At 37.4% G+C, this 17133-nt stretch overlaps 1 protein-coding gene and 1 pseudogene across 1 annotated transcript in view; both read right to left on the bottom strand.

The window, feature by feature from the left end:
• The window catches only part of Ncam2 (neural cell adhesion molecule 2), a 468347-nt gene that overhangs the window by 89774 nt on the left and 361440 nt on the right, over window positions 1–17133 (bottom strand). The window lies entirely within an intron of this gene.
• Window positions 5697–7416, bottom strand: LOC116899040 (annotated as a pseudogene).

The raw sequence follows: 17133 nt of genomic DNA, 5'->3' as shown, positions 1-17133 counted from the left end.
GTACATTGCATATGTCCTTTGTCTATATCGGGCATCATCACCGTGTCCTAGTTTGCTTTATGTTACTGTGATAAAATAAAACTCAGGGGATCGAAAGGTTTACTTGACTTACAGGGTATGATCTATCATGGACTGAAACTAAAACAGGAACTTTGAAAAATAAACTAAAGCAGAAACCATGAAGAAATTATTTTAACTTGCTTTCTCTCAGTATTATACTCAGCTCTTTAAAATATTGTCCTGGCCCACTTTCCTAAGAGTGTTTCTACTCACAGTGGCCTGTGTCTATCTACCTAGATCAATTAGGGAAAAAAAAAAAAAAAGGGAGGTAAAGTTTAGAACAGAGGCTGAAGGAACGCCCATTCAAAGCCTGCCCCACATGCGGCCCATACATATACAGCCACCAAACTAGATAAGATGGCTGAAGCAAGGAAGTGCAGGCTGACAGGAACCGGATGTAGATCCCTCCTGAGAGACACAGCCAGAATACAGCAAATACAGAGGCGAATGCCAGCAGCAAACCACTGAACTGAGAATAGGACCCCCGTTGAAGGAATCAGAGAAAGGAACTGAAAGAGCTTGAAGGGGCTTGAGACCCCATATGAACAACAATGCCAACCAACCAGAGCTTCCGGGGACTAAGCCACTATACAAAGACTATACATGGACTGACCCTGGGCTCCAACTGCATAGGTAGCAATGAATAGCCTAGTAAGATCACCAGTGGAAGGGGAAGCCCTTGGTCCTACCAAGACTGAACCCCCAGTGAACGGGAGGAGTGGGGAGGGCGGTAATGGAGGGGAGGATGGGGAGGGAAAAACCCATATAGAAGAGGAGGGGAAGGGGTTAGGGGGATGCTGGCATGGAAACCAGGAAAGGGAATAACATTTGAAATGTAAATAAGAAGTACCCAAGTTAATAAAGATGAAAAAAATAAATAAAAAAGACCCCCCACCCAAAAAAAAGCATGCTCAATATACATAAACACAGTCCAGTTTGATAGGTAAAGTTCCTCAATTGATTTCTTCTTCCTGTTTGAACAATCCTGACAACAAAGTGTCTTGACAACAAATTGGTGTAGACAACAAATTGGTGTAGAAACTGTTAAAACATAGCCATTTCTTTCTTTCTCTTTCTTTCTTTCTTTCTTGTCTCCAAGTTAACATCAACATATAGTATAAAATATATAGTATAAAAGTATAAAATTCCCAATATTTTAAATTTTTAATGCTTTTATGTCAAAGATTTCATTCAATATCCAAAATATCTTAAGGCTCCTATTTAAAATGCTATGTACTTTCATATTCCAAGAGAGAAGAATCAGGAACCTGTTCTAATCAACGGAAAGCAACCCAAGTCCAATAGCATGAAATGCTAAATATTCCTATCCAGAACTCACTCATGACAGATAGGGCTTCAGATGGTTGTGCTGTACCAATACCTGGGCTATACCATCTTAAACATACAAACACTTCTGTTGCAGAAGCTCAGGTCAGCTTAACACCATATTTAGTACTGTCCTTGATGGTTATACTGTGATCTTGGCTTCTTTCATGGGCCTGGTTTCTCCACAGTAATTAAGGCTACACTTCCACCAATGAACTTTCTAGGTCTCTATTCACGGACTTCAACACAGCCACAAAGTATGATCTCATCTACTTTCCGTGAATTCTTCAAGCTTGCATTTTTTATGCCTGTACCACGTTGGGAATTTTTACTTGTTACCGAGATCTGCTACATGGTTGAGGTCAGACCCTATGGACTAGAACTTCTGTGTGAACCCTGAGGAAATATCTCCCAGAACTTCATCCTACTGATTCTTGTCTCTTATGAATCACATTTGACTCAGCAGCCTTTCCCAGGAAACACCGGAGGTTTCATTCAGTAGTGCTATCATTTTGTTAATCAGAGCATATTGTCCGGGTCACAGAAGACACACAAATAGACTTGATAGAGTCTTTCCTTCCCTCGGAAAAGTTACGAGCCAGATCTCATATGGACTGTCCATTCCACCCTGAGCACTCAATGACTTTCCACCCGAAGTTCCTCATGCTTCCACAGTCGTCACCAGAATAATGTGGTCAATTCTGCCACAATATCCCAATTCTTCTGGTATCAAGCTCTACTTTGCTTCATATTGTGTGATTAAGCCCCGGCTACTAAATGCTTCTTGCTTGGAGGAAGGCTTTTCTTGTCCTTAGTTGTTTGTTTTGTGTTTTGTTTTTGTTTTGTTTGTTTTTTGGTTTCCATGATACAATTCATCATGGACAGAAGCCAATTCAGAAATTCTAGGCTGGAACATAGAGGTCAGAATTGAAGTGTAGATTATAAAGGAATGATGTTAGCTAGCTTTTTTTTTTTTTTTAATCACTGTGGGCAAACTTCTCTCAGGATGATACTTTCCACCATGGGCTAACACACTCCATTTTATCCATTAACATGAAGAAATATCCCACATACAGTCCCATGGGCTATTCTAAGGTGGATGTTACCACAGGTGAGGTTTCCTTCTCCCACATGTATCACAGTGACAGAGACCTTTAGTTGTTAAATCTCTTATGTGTATGATGTTAGAATGTTTTCTCCCTGTAGGTTGGTTGCTTTAATTTTTAGAGTTCCTTTTCTTGGCAGTATCTTTCTAATATGCTGCTCTCTTATTTGTCTATTTTTGCATTTATACACATGATTTCTGTGTCATAGCTAAAGAAAAGGAAGAAGCAATGTCCAATTCACATTCCAGCAGGGGGAAAATCCTATATAATTTTCTTACACTGTCGGAACACATATAATAACGTACTTTACTAAACACCAAAAAAAAAAAAGGGATAGCAGAATTTCATATGCAGCCAACTACTTGGTCCATCAGCATGATAGTCTGAATTCAGATGTCCAATATGCTGCTAAAATAGATGTGTGTAGTAATTATATGGCAAACAAAGTACTAAGGAGGCAGAGTCAGGAGGATCCTTGAAGACTGATGGCCTGCAATCTCCCAGTTCAGTGCAAAAAAATGTCTGACAAAATAGGAATGGGGCAATTAAGGAAGTCTGTTCTGGCTTCTACTTGTATGAGTATGCATATATACATATAACCACACATACAAATTAAAATTATAGGAGCTTTTCTAAAACAATATAAAAGGCGGAAATCTGAAAACCAGAATATCTGCTTTCTGATGAGGGCCTGATTGCTGGCTCACACACACCTTCCAACTTCATCTTGGCAGTGTCATCAACTCTTCTCTCTGGGTTTTAGATAATGAGCTTCCAAACTCCACTCACAAAATCTCCATCCATTCTGGCAACCTTGTACCTTATAAAGGTCTTGCTGTCAACGATAATCAAATTGTGGATTGATTTTAAAGAAGTAGGTAGGCCAAAGGTATTTATTCTATGAGTTTCTACTTATGGATATTCAAAGTACATGTTTTTTTCTTTGCAAATGCATTTATTCATTTTCAAGGTTAAAATAGTGAACTTCAAGTTCAGGGAGACCTTGTCTCAAAAATAAAAAAATAAGAAGCAAAATAATAGAGATTACGTCTTATGTTCTTTTATTGCCCTCTACATACAGGGGTACTTTCAAACTCGTGTGTATGTATACCACATGAATTAACACAAATATCACCTGTAAAATTAAATAAATGGAATAAATAAGGTAATGATTTTTCAAATTCATAAGTCTCATTCATCTTTTGAGGAACAATTCATATTTAAAATCATCTCTGTGTTCTCTTGTGCATTACAATTTTTAAAAAGGCAGCATAAATCAGTCTACAGCTTGATACTGTCTCTTCGGATCTTCCATAGTGAAATACAGTTCCATTCATCATTCATACCTTCGTAAAGTGATAGCCTTTTACACTGTCGATGATGTGTCCTTCATTTTTGCTTAAGATGCCACCAGAGAACCTTCTATTTTATATAACAAAATTATGTTCAGAATTTTTAAAGTCTTCTTTAAGGTTTGGGCTTTTCAATATTTCTCTTTTATTTTTTTTCGGTTTTCAAAGGCATTCCTTTGATTTTTTTTAAAATGGCTATATCAAGGAGGCAATAGAGATTTCAGGTTTGAGGAGGAATTTTAATGCAGCGATATGGCTGCTCTGGTAAGGGATCACATCCAAGGACCTTATAGGTCTGGGCGATCAGGCTGGAAAGATACACCTTTAATTCCTCTGGCAGGAATACAGACACACACTAAGTACACACCAATCCTAAACAATGAAGGTAAGGTTAGTTTGTTGGAAAAAAAAAAGCCAGTTTGAAAGTGACTTCTAATTGAGGGGCAGATTAATGAATCAGAGAAAGATTTGACAGGAGTCAGTGATAGGATAAGCCCAAAGCCAAACTCTCAAGAAAACAGCACAGGCAAGAGAGGGGACTTAAGAGAGAAGCAAAAAATAAAAATAAAAAACCCCCCAAAAACAAAACAAATAAACAAATAAACAAACAAAAACCTAGAGATAGTTGGCAGTTCATGCAGTTCCTTTCTGTTCATCCAGTCAGTTTAGTTTAGTTCAAAGAACTCAGAGGCAGTTTTTCTAAGCACAACAATTCAGTGAGAACCTAACAGAAGTCAGTTTAAATCAGGCAACTTGGAGAGGACTTTTAAGCCAGAACAGCTGAATTTAACCAGCCAGCCAGATTTCAGGAAGAACAAAAACGTGTGAACTCATTTAGCTCGTAAGCCACTAAGACAATTACAGCTGCTAAGACAAAGGTATATTTACAGTTTCTTATAGGAATTAGACTCATATTTCAGGACTGGCTTTTTCTCAAACACATAGAGTATTATAACATAGTATCAATATGCATACACTGAGTTATAAATAACTAAACTATTTTTTCCTGTCCTTGAGAGTATAATCTCAAGACACCAAATGTCACTCTCCTCTGAAAGTATAGAGGACAAGGCACCACTCTGGTGACTGTTTTATACATGCTCTGATTACTAGTCATGAATGCTGTACCCTGACTGCCCGAATGAACAAATCACTTCTACATATCATCATGAAGATGGGATTTAACTTGAAGAATGTATAGAAGCAATATAAAAATTGAATTCATAGTTAATTCTTTCTAAAATTTTCAAGTTTTTAAGGCCTACCTTTAAATTTTTAATTGATTTTGAAGTGAACATTATATATTAAAATACATTTAATCCAGTTATTAGAATATAAAACAGTTTTCTTTTAATATTTTATTTAATTGAATTTCAGAGTTCCCATCAAACAACAAATCCATGCTGGCAGTATTTATTAATTCTTATACATTTTTAAGTGGATTTAAACCAGTGATTTTCATTCAATTGTCATTGACTAAATTTGGTCTTTGATAATTTCATATCTGTTCACAGTGTTTTGTTTTGTATTTGATTCTTCAATTTCTCTTATGTCCCATTATGCTTGCCATAATCCACACCTCTCCATAGGGGGCCCTCTCTATAGCCATGCATGTTGTTTAGAGACATGCTGATTTAAGGAGGACCCTATGACTCAGAAGTATCTATTAAATCTGGGTAGGCTCCCCATTTGCTTCACAACTTTTCAGACATACATTATTATCAAAGGACAAATGCAAATATGGGAGACTCCGGACAAGGACAGATCAGAAAATTTGATAAAGACTTGATTGTTATAATTCACAAAGGAAAAAAAAAAAAAAGACTTACCTACCACTTATGGATAATTGAAATTTTTAACAATTTATTCTGTCATTTTTAAGTGTTAAATCAATCATCTCATTTCATATGTGCCATTCAAATTCACAATCACATCTCAAAGTAATGAGGTAGGAAAGTTTCTTCCATTTCCTGCAGTGCACTCGAGTAAACCAGAACTTTCCGGGATTTTTAGAAGGTAATCATGACACAGAATCAGCGTATAGGTATAAAATATAGTATTTTCCTGTACTAATCATTTGCACCTTAACATTTTTAAAACAAACTTCCTTCGTTTTATGGATATTTTACTAATTTTCTCAGAAAGTGCATGCTACTCATTAAAATCCATTCATATTAGCTTATCATTTCCTGGAGTTATTAACTACCTAGTCAAAAAACTAACATCGTACTTTCATACTGACTTTTTAAAGGACATCAATTATTTTGCACCTCGCACTGCTTGAGAATACAGGAAGACAAGATTATATGCACAGAAATTGTGCCCTCGGTTAAGAAAAACGAGTTTTCCACCTTAATGCTGAAGGCAGCATGTCCAAAATTGTGATAATAACATCCACGTGACTTCAACATTTCCAATCGAGTAGTGATTGGCAAGAGTAACTTTCTTTTTTTTTTTTTCTTTTATTGGGTTTTCAAATTTACATTTTTTAAAAGAGGAACAAACACATTTAATTCCCTAGCAGTGGGGCTCAGTGATCTCTTTTACCTCAGTAAATACTGACTACAGGAAAGATCACAAACAAAAGGTGATTTTCAAAAACCACATTTACTAGCTCACATAAATATTTTGAGAACAAATATATCTATCTTTCCTTTCTGATTCCTCAACATCATTTGTCATAGGTTTTAGTAAATAAACTACAATAAATATCTAAGAGAAAAATGAATTTTAAAAACATGAAAAAGTGAGCAACCAGATGTGACACCAACAGCAATGTTTTTTTAAAGTTGAGCCATTGATTTGCAACTGTTATTAAAATCAACTTCGCTCATAAAAATCGAGATTTGTAAGTTGATCATGATTTGTTTGGATAACAGCTGAACTTTTACATTAAAAATTACAAAGCCTCAACTAAGGGACAAATAAAACACTCAGACTTGAGCTTACACTTTCACAAGGGACAATGACGTCATATCAGTTCACATTAGTACCATGGTCCAGAACACACTTTCCATTTCACTTCTGTTCTGCTGCTGCCCAGCGGGAGCTCCTAGTGGGAGTTGGCGTAGAGTCTGTTCTTGATGAAGACACTAGACAGATGCTGCCTGATGTCTAGGTAATGTTGAATGTGGCAAAACCAGCGAGACACATTGAGATTTTTCTCCTTTTCTTGAACTGTCACGTCAACTAAAAGGGATGGAGCCCGTAGTACAGGAGGATGTCCGCCAGGATAGTGTTATGTCCCGCAAGGTAGACTTTGTCTTCAAGACAGGAGTTAAGATCCTTCAGCAGAGTCTGGTGTCTTCCTTACTGGGGTGTCCAGCTACTCGAGTGATCCTGAACTCTAACCTCTGCTGAACTAGTGCCTTTTCTTCTGCAGTGCTCCCCAGCAAGTGCTCCTGGTTTGCTTGCTTGACCAGATGGGTCCCAATGGTGCTCAATCCCATTAGACTGGGACCATTGTTTGTTTGTAGGACTGGAACCTGTCGCTCGCCCTAGGCGCTGTACTTATTCCCCTGCTTCCATCCCAGACTCTTCTCCAGAACCCTCAGCTCCCCGGCCGCAGCCATCTTCTGGCCTCAAGTTTACATTTTTTAAATGTTATCCCCTTTTCCAGTTTCACCTCCAGCTACGCCCTCTCCCGTCCACATCCCCCCTGTTTCTATGAGGGTGCTCCCTCCCAACTACCCACTCTGACATTCCCCTACACTGGAGTATCAAGCCTTCACAGGACCAAAGGCCTCTCCTCCCATTGATGCCCAACAAGGCCATCATCTGCTACATTTGTGGATGGAGCCATAGGTTCGTCCCTGTGTTCTCTTGGGATGGTGGTTGATTCTGTAGAAGCTCTGAAGGGTCTGGTTGGTTGATACTGTTGTTCTTCTTATGGCATTGCAAACCCCTTCAGCTACTTCAGTCCTTTCTCTAACTCCTCCTTTGGAGACCCAGTTCTCAGTTCATTGGTTGTCTGTGAGCATCTGCCTCTGTATTTGTCAGGCTCTGGCAGAGCCTCTCAGGAGATAACTAAATCAGGCTCCTGTCAGCATGCACTTCTTGGCAACCACAATATTGTCTGGGTTTGGTGGCTGCATATGGGATGGGTCCTCCAGGTGGGCAATCTCTGGATGGCCTTTTCTTCAGTCTTTGCTCTATATTTCCTCCTGTGAGTCGAAAGCATCATCACTTTGGTAACCCAACCCAATCACAAAAGAACACACATGGTATGCACTCACTGATAAGTGGATATTAGCACCAAACCTCAGAACACCCAAGATACAATTCACAAACCACATGAGTTCAAGAAGAGGGAAGAGTAACTGTTAAAAGACAAACTTTGAATGACAGAATAAAAGTTACTGAAGATGATTCTGGGAAGAAAATTCAGATTCATCATCCAAGTGCACTCTGTTTCTACAAGAGAGGGGAAGGGTTTGAAAGACAGTCTCCAATTAAACTGTTCTGTCAAGGAGAGTTGACGTAAGGTAAGACCATATCTTAAACTGCACAATTTATATCTACATCCACTATGAGCACAAGACCCCGAAAACTCAAAGGCTACATGGACAATTCACAAGAGCTAACATGATGTGGAACTCACTAGAGAATGGCAAATATATAATGAAACAAAGACTCAAATACAGGTAACCTCATTCATCCCTGGCAAGACAACCATAATTAACTGTCAGTGTGAACACTGCTATAGGTAAGGCTACAGCAACCATTCAGACAATGAAATATGTATCCATTCAGTGTTTTCAGAAAACAGCATCTATGTCCTCATAGACAGAATTCATTCTGAGGGCTGAAAAGAACGTATAAAGAAAGGATGATCCCTTTCTTTCTGAAGATGAGATTTTTTTGTTTTGTTTTTTGTTGGTGGTGGTGCTGGCCTTTTAATCTGCTAGAATGCTCTGAGATGACACTATGTGCCAGTCAAACGGGTTTTCACTAGAAAATAAGAAACAGAAACTGGCAGTAATCCCACTTACAAAGTGGAAATTTAAGAGATGACTCTGGGAAGGAAGTGATATTCTCTGAAGAACTAAAAAGAAAAGCCTTTTGGTTTTTTTGTTTTCTCGTTTGTTTGTTGACATAGTCTCACTGTATAGCCCTTGCAATCTGCAAAAATCTAGCTATGTAGCTCAGGCTGTCCTCAGACGCAAAGAGTTTTAGTTGTCTCTGGTTCACAAGTACTAGGATTAAAGGTATGGAAGAGATTTTTTGAATCATAATCTATTTTTACTTTTTATAGTTTTATTTTAAATGAACATTTATTTGTTGTGTTTTAACAAGGTAAGGAGCTGGAGTGATGGCTCCGCAGTTAAGAGCACTGGCTGCTCTTCCAGAGGATCAGGATTCAATTCCCAGTACCTACATGACAGCTTACAACTGTGTGCTTCATGCACAGCCAGAGCATGACAAATACAGAGGTGAATGCTAGCAACAAACCATTGAAATTAAAACTGGGGGTGAGCGTTGAAGGTATTAGAGAAAGGATTGAAGGAGCTGAAGAGGCTTGCAACCCCATAAGAACAACAATACAAACCAACTAGAGCTCCCAGGGACTAAAACCACTACCCAAAGACTACACATGGGCAGACCCACGGCACCAATGGGAGGAGAAGCCCTTGTTCCTGCCAAGGCTGGATTCCTCCAGTATAGGGGAATTTCAGGGCAGGAAAAGGGAATGGTTGGGGAGGGGGAACTCCCTTAGAGAAGAAGGGGAGGGGGATCGGATAAGGGGTTTATGGACAGGAAACCAGGAAAGGGAATAACATTTGAAATGTAAATAAAAATATCCAATAAAAAAAGAATAATGCAAGATGGCTTAGCCAATTAAAAATCAGTCTAGAGGCTCTTCAAAAGTTACAGTTATAACTGTCAAATAATCCAGCTATATTTCTACTTCTCATATACACAAGAGACTACACCCTACAAAAGAGACATCTACATATCATTTCAGCTTTATCTGTAATAAATCTGGTATGGAGCCAGCTTAGACGCTGATCATGGGATGACTAGATAATGAATATTTGATATATGTGCAGCATGCAATTTTAGTGAACATTAAAAATGAGATTATGGAAATTGTGAGAAATGCATAGAATTGAAATACATACTGAATTATTTAAAACATTCCCAGAAAAGCACACATCACATGGTGACCTTCATGTGAATCTTAACTACAAATGTTTAGAGTAATGAGTTTATATTTAAGTGTGAATGAAGGTTAAAAATAGAGTCTACTCAAGAGAGAAGAGATAGAGAGGCCTTAAGAAAGGTGATATATCAGAATGTGTTAAGCATAAAGTATTGAGGACAGGAAATTTCTAGTCAGGAAGAGGGTATGAGGAAGATTGGAAAAGAGGAAATCTGAGGTGGAGATATTCGAAACTAAGGATATCAAAATTAAGGATATGTAGAAAGTATGGCAACCTACTATTTTATAAGCTTAAAAACAAAATAAAATATTTGAATAGCAGACCCCTGAAGGAACTAAGTTCATAGCCATGCTGACTGCATGACAGGGCTGCAAACCGAGAGTTTGGGAGACTTGGTCTAAGTTTCTGTTTCCTAGAATGGGAATCGAGATCAGCCAACCACAGCTGAGGGCAGCTAATCTGTGAACCCCTTTGTCATCTGGCCTGAAGGAAGACTAGGTAGCTAGAATAAATTAGCAACCCTGACCCCTAGGAGATCTCCAGAGTTTAACTAATTATAGAATTACTCAGACCCCTAGAGATAGAGCTAACCAATCAAGGTAAAAGGACACATACTCCTCTCTGGAACTCCTCTAATTGACAATAAAACCTAGGCCTGTGAGTCCACTAGGTGTGTCCATTCTAGAATGGGGAGACCCCTGAATGCAGGTTATTAAGCTGAATAAATGCTCTTTGCTTTTGCATACTATTAGAGTCCGGGGTATGATTGTCTGGTAATTCTTATACTCTAACACCCCCAACATGGATGGATAATGCTCTGCTAATAAGCCAAGAGTTACTCGAGAACAATTCCAGAGCCAGCTGTGGGGTATATCTATCACAGTTGTTAAGATCCCCAAAGCCACCTTACAATATATGATATGACCATTGCATTTCCATCTTATTGAAAGTGAATGGTAAAACCATATTGCTGAAGATGCTGCATATGTTTATTACAGAACCTAAGGAACTCAATCAGAATCTTTTCCAATTCCTTCCTTCCTACCAGCTAGCTTTCACAGTACCAGAAGGCTATGCAGGCTTCCGGGGAGAAGAGTCATCAACAGTCTGGTCCACCTGTGAACATTCTGACTGACTGTATAATCCATGTATAAACCACTCCAAAGAAAGAAACGTATGCCTAGCACTGTAAATCTGTTCAATTATGTGACTCAGGATTTAATAGGTACCAGAGGGGAATCAATGACTCTTACTTTGCTAAATGAATTAAACTTCCACATAAAGGAACCCTGTGATAAATTGAAAGCAGCACTGAGATGTACACTAATAGTTATAAATGACTGCATTAAAAAGTTGTCTAAAGTGAATAAATGATTGATATAACTCAGGTCATCAAAATATGACATCAATGAACAATAATAAGCCAAGCTACAATTTGTAGAGAAAAATAATAAAAAAGGAGGAAATCAGCTCATGATGTGGGAATAAAGAGAACAAGGAAACAGTGAAAAAGAAGAAATGTTTCTTTGAAAAATCACATCTAATTAAGAAAGAAATGTTTACTTAAGGCAATGTGCATTACCTTAATGTTTATTTAATTACTTGATATTTATTTATTTAATGCTACCTAAATGTTTATTTACAGTTAAAGTATAATAATAAAATTAAAGATAAGAGAAAGACATTAAAACAGATACCAATCATAATCAGAAAATCATTATGATACATTGAAATTTGAATACACTGGGAAACTTATGAAAAACTGAAAGAAATTCTACTATCTATGTAACCTAAACAAAGGCATAAACTCTCAAAACAGATTTCCAACAATCAATAATATTAAAGCAGCAATAAAATGTTGTCCACCTGTGAAATATCCCAGTTTAGATGTGGTCATTGTTAAAAGCAAGTAGAGTTTTAAAGAAATAACTGAAAAGCTTCTTTAAGCCTCCTGTAAAAGAAATGAGAGGAAATACACCAATCTATTTCATATTATACACCCACTAATAACTTTCTGTCATAACCAGAAATATGTCACAAAGAGTAAGATAGCTCATGTTCTCAATGAAAAAAATTGTAAATTGAAACTTACAGCACATCAAAAAGTTCATTCCTACAAATCAAGTTTGGAAAATGCAAACACAATGCAAGCTGTAGAGATGCAAACATGATACAACAGCCCAGAAAGTCAGTGACAGAAATCACATGTTCTCATCAATAGAAACAGAAAAGGTGGTTTATAATGTCCACTATTCCTTTTCACAATAAAAAAAAAAGAAATTAGAATAAAAGAAACATGTCTCAACAGAAGAGAGGACATATAGAACAAATATATAGACAACATCATAGAAAATATTGGAATATTAAGGATTTCTGTTTAAATCATTACTAAGCAAGGATGTCCTGTTTGTCCAGTTTCAGATGTTCTGAGTGTGAAGACATAATAATTACAACACAACAATGGAAAGAAGAATGATAAGGAAAGGGGATGTCGAATTATTCTGATATGCCCGTACATAAGAGGCTAAAGACTACAGTATAGAATTCATTGGCATGACACACAGTGAGTAGCTTCATGTAAAGTACTGGGATAAGTGTTAGACTTCTCAGTCCTACATGATCTATCTATAGTAAAGCTTTTCTAGGCTTTGGAATGGTCTTCTAGACATAACAAGATGGGCTGATTGGAATTATGTATTGTGGAAAGAAGGAACTAGGCTAGTTTTTGCCTTACAGAACAGTCATCCTTTGCTCCACTCAAATTCTGAACTAACATCTTGAGGTAGTAAATAAAAGTCTCTTATAAGCTATGTACTTAGCAAAAAACTGGTGTGTATATATCACAAAGCACATTTGTATTTGCAAAGACACATACAAACATGCACACGCGCACACACACACACACACACGTGCACACACATATGCACAGAGACAGATTCATACAGATGCACAGAAATAGACACACAGAAACATAAACATAAAGGCAAGCACACATACACCATGCAGGTGAAAATACTATCACGATGCTAGGAGGAATGGACTAGAATAACACAAGAGAAGTCAGTACAGCATAGGGAAGCAAGAGTGAATGATGCTGAAGTACATAATACACTTCTATGAAAATGTCCTTATAAAACGCTAGTTATGTATAGTTAATATACTACAGTAAGTACGATATTAAAATTATAAATCAAGGGCAAAAATGTTTATGGCCAAATATCCGCATGCATCAGCTATTTCCATGTGAACATTTCATGCAAACTGAAATTACCCAACTTTCTGAAACTGCCATGCTTGCGAGGTCTATAGAGAACAATGAAAGCTTGGTATTCTATGTTCATAGAATTAGGTCTGCAAGTCACACTCCAATGGGTACAGAGATTAGATTACAGAGTACGGGAAGTAATGAAATAATCCTGTTCATGAAAGTTTTCAGTTGGGACATTTTGATGGCATTGTACTGCTAAAAGTTTTTGTTCTCTCTAATGGCAAATGTGTTCATTTTAAAAAGACAATGATTGAGTGAAAGATTATGTGGAGTTTGGGGAAGAAATCATGCGATCTAATTTGTTGTACCAATTTATAATGCAGATATAAAAAGCATCAAATTCTCCCTCATGAAATTCACTTGTGTTTAGTGGAGCTTAATAAAATGCAAAGGAGAATAAATTACTAATACTAATTGGTATCCAAAGGCAAATGTGTGCTAATTTCCCCTATATCTAGAAAAGGAAAATGTGTATCAAGCCTATGAATATGCAAATTATGGCACTAACAACCTGCTTAATGACAAGGGCAAGTACAACCTGTTTCTGTTACATTATTCATTTTATATTTATTAAGAAATTTGAATACTTGATGTTTGCTGAATGGCTATAGAACAGGTGTTTTCTCCAGAAAATCTTGCCGTTTTAAAGCTGTTTGCCTCTAAAGGAACATAAGGGTAGATCGCTACACTGAGCATATCTCACTGTAAATCCATATTTTTAGGTTTAAAAATCACAATGTTTAACTTTTTCATGGCAACACTATATTTTGAAATAGCATGAAATTCTGTGATGCTTTATTAAGAGATGAAAATTTTTATTCTTGGAAACTGCATAATATTCCTGAAATCTCGGATTCCAGCCTGACCCAGTATTAAAATGCATGTTATTTTGAGCAAAATCATATATGAACTTCATGGAGGTACTCACATACATTAGCTGTATATATATATATATATATATATATATTAACAATATTCACAAACATTGTACTCTTACTGATTTTTCCATTGCAGATACCCATGTATCTGATCATTAGTACAATAAAATATCACCTTCACTCAATAATTTAGTGATTAAACAGAATAGAAGCAAGCTGTGTGTTCATCTCTGTTTATACATATGTATATATTTATATAAAATCAAAATAGATGTCTATGATATAACTTAGACACCACCAGTTATGTTTTAATCACATAGTGCATTATATAATTCTAAAGGAATACTGAAGTGATATTAATTATTATCATTAGAGAACCTCATACACTCAAGAGTGACATGAGGGTAAACCAATGGCTTCGTTTTATTTCATTTCATTTTCTTTTAAGTAAGGTTGGCCCCAGATGAGGAAGCATGTCCAGTACTGAAAGTCTGGTCAAGAACACATTTGGGAGCTCATAGTCCCGAGAGGTAAATTCACTATGGTTTTGTCAAATGGACACAGATTCAAACTCATCTCCAAATCCATTTCCACTCCACATATGAGTGGAGCTTTCATAACTCACTATATTTCCTTGCAGAGTGGGTGGTGGATAATGTAGCAATTCATAGCTAGTTAAGGTGCAGAGAATATATGACTGGGGATTTCTTAGCCAGAAATAGGGCAGCTATATCTTACCCCTCTCTGGGGCTCATAGCTGTCATAAAAAAGAGGCCAATGGACTGTACTAGTCAGACATATGGGAGTATATGAGGGGAAAAGTGGTTTCTGGACAAAACAGAGACAACCACTGATGATGCCTGTATGATGCCAATAATTTCGATGCCCATAGAAGACTGGAACAAATCATCATTTTGGGTGAAGGAAGACCTTCATGGATTTTTACTCAACACTAAGGAAGTATTTGAAGATGATGGCTTAGGGGGAGGTAAGTCAGTTTTCTTTAAAGTTGTGTTCCAGGAAGTTAGAACACACTTCTAGTAGATATTTTCACACTCTGGAATATATTTACAGCAAAATTGAAGTTGACATTTTACAAAATTTAACAAAAAAAAAAAAAGGATTCAGGGTTGGTGATTTAGCTCAGTGGTAGAGCGCTTGCCTAGCAAGCGCAAAGCCCTGGGTTTGGTCCCCAGCTCCGAAAAAAAGAAGAAAAAAAAATGACTCAAAGTTGAGAGATAAGAGGTGGGGTATATTTGAGAGGAATTGGGAAAGAGTTGGGGTTGAATGTAGTGAAAAATAGGTTGTGTGAAATTTTCAAATCTAATCCAAAATAAATGTTTTATTTAATTACTATATACCTTAATTTAAGACCTTTTAATATTTATTTCATTTTAATTGATATCATTAAATCTTCTAAGTAATATCTATATCAAAATGAAGCTATGAGAAAAACACTTAAGTAAACAATGAATGCGTATTTCTGTACTTTCTATGTCACGCAAATGGCCACAGAAGCAGATGCAAATGCCCTGGGTAAAGAGGAAGGGTCGTGGCCCAAATCAGTGTGGCAGCAATTTCTCCATAAAAAAAAAAAAAAAAAAAAAAAAAAAAAAAACTTTGATCTAAGCCAGAGCATTCTGATTTTTGAGTTAGGTTTATCCCTATAACAGAGCAAGAAGAGTTGAAGTAGGGAAACATAAGCATGTTCTCAGATTGGATACTTTACTGATGCCAATCAGAGGGTTCTCAATTTGGTCATTGTCTATGAAAAAAGGAAATAAGGAAGGAAGAAGAGAGAGAGGAAGAGGGGTACCGGGAGGGGGAGAGCATAAAGAGGAGGAGAGGGAGAGAAAGAGAGAGGAAAGAAGGGAGAGAAGAAAGGAGAGAAGAGATTGATAGATTGATTAATTCTGGGACTCACAGATACCTCAGTGATTGAGGACTAAAAGAGTTCACAGAATCTGCAAATTTTCTACTCTCTAGAATAGATGATGTCCATCAATATATTTTCAGAAATTCCTTGAACAAACTAGGTAAAAATCCAACGCCAAGGAACCCAAGATCCAGTCTCTTGTTAGTATACATGTCCTGCCAAAGATTAAAACAGAGGCAGAAGGAACACCCATTCAGAGCCTGCCCCACATGTGGCCCACACATATACAGCCACCCAATTAGACAAGATGGATGAAACAAAGAAGTGCAGGCAGACAGGAACTGGATGTAGGTCTCTTCCGAGAGACACAGCCAGAATACAGCAAATACAGAGGCGAATGCCAGCAGCAAACCACTGAATTGAGAATAGGACCCCCGTTGAAGGAATCAGAGAAAGAACTGGAAGAGTTGAAGGGGCTCGAGACCCCATATGTACAACAATGCCAAGCAACCAGAGCTTCCAGGGACTAAGCCACTACCTAAAGACTATACTTGGACTGACCCTGGACTCTGACCTCATAGGTAGCAATGAATATCCTAGTAAGAGCACCAGTGGAAGGGGAAGCCCTGGGTCCTGCTAAGACTGAACCCCCAGTGAATGTGATTGTTGGGGGGGAGGGCGGTAATGCGGGGAGGATGGGGAGGGGAACAGCCATCTAGAAGGGGAAGAGGAGGGGTTAGTGGGATGTTGGCCTGGAAACCGGGAAAGGGAATAACAATTGAAATGTAAATAAGAAATACTCAAGTTAATAAAGAAAAGAAAAGTATACATGTCCTGCAACACAAATGCTGACATATTGCTCTAAAGAAAAAACAATATATGCAAAACAAGAAGGAGGCTGCAGAATAGGTTATATATTTGTTCATGAGAATTAATGAATCCCCACAAATCACCAGGAACAGATTGACAAGAGACTCAGGCTCCTCTCTGGGAAAGAACATACTTCCAGGTCCAGTCTTCGCTCAGAAGAGAAAATACTTCTGGGTTCAGTAAAAATAGGAGTAATTAATAGTAACAAATAAACAATCACAATTGGAAAAAGA

The sequence above is a fragment of the Rattus rattus genome, chromosome 4 (assembly GCF_011064425.1).
Source record: "Rattus rattus isolate New Zealand chromosome 4, Rrattus_CSIRO_v1, whole genome shotgun sequence".
In the NCBI taxonomy this organism is placed as follows: Eukaryota; Metazoa; Chordata; class Mammalia; order Rodentia; family Muridae; genus Rattus; species Rattus rattus.
The sequence above is the reverse complement of the archived record's forward strand: the minus strand, read 5'-3'. Positions and strand labels throughout refer to the sequence as shown.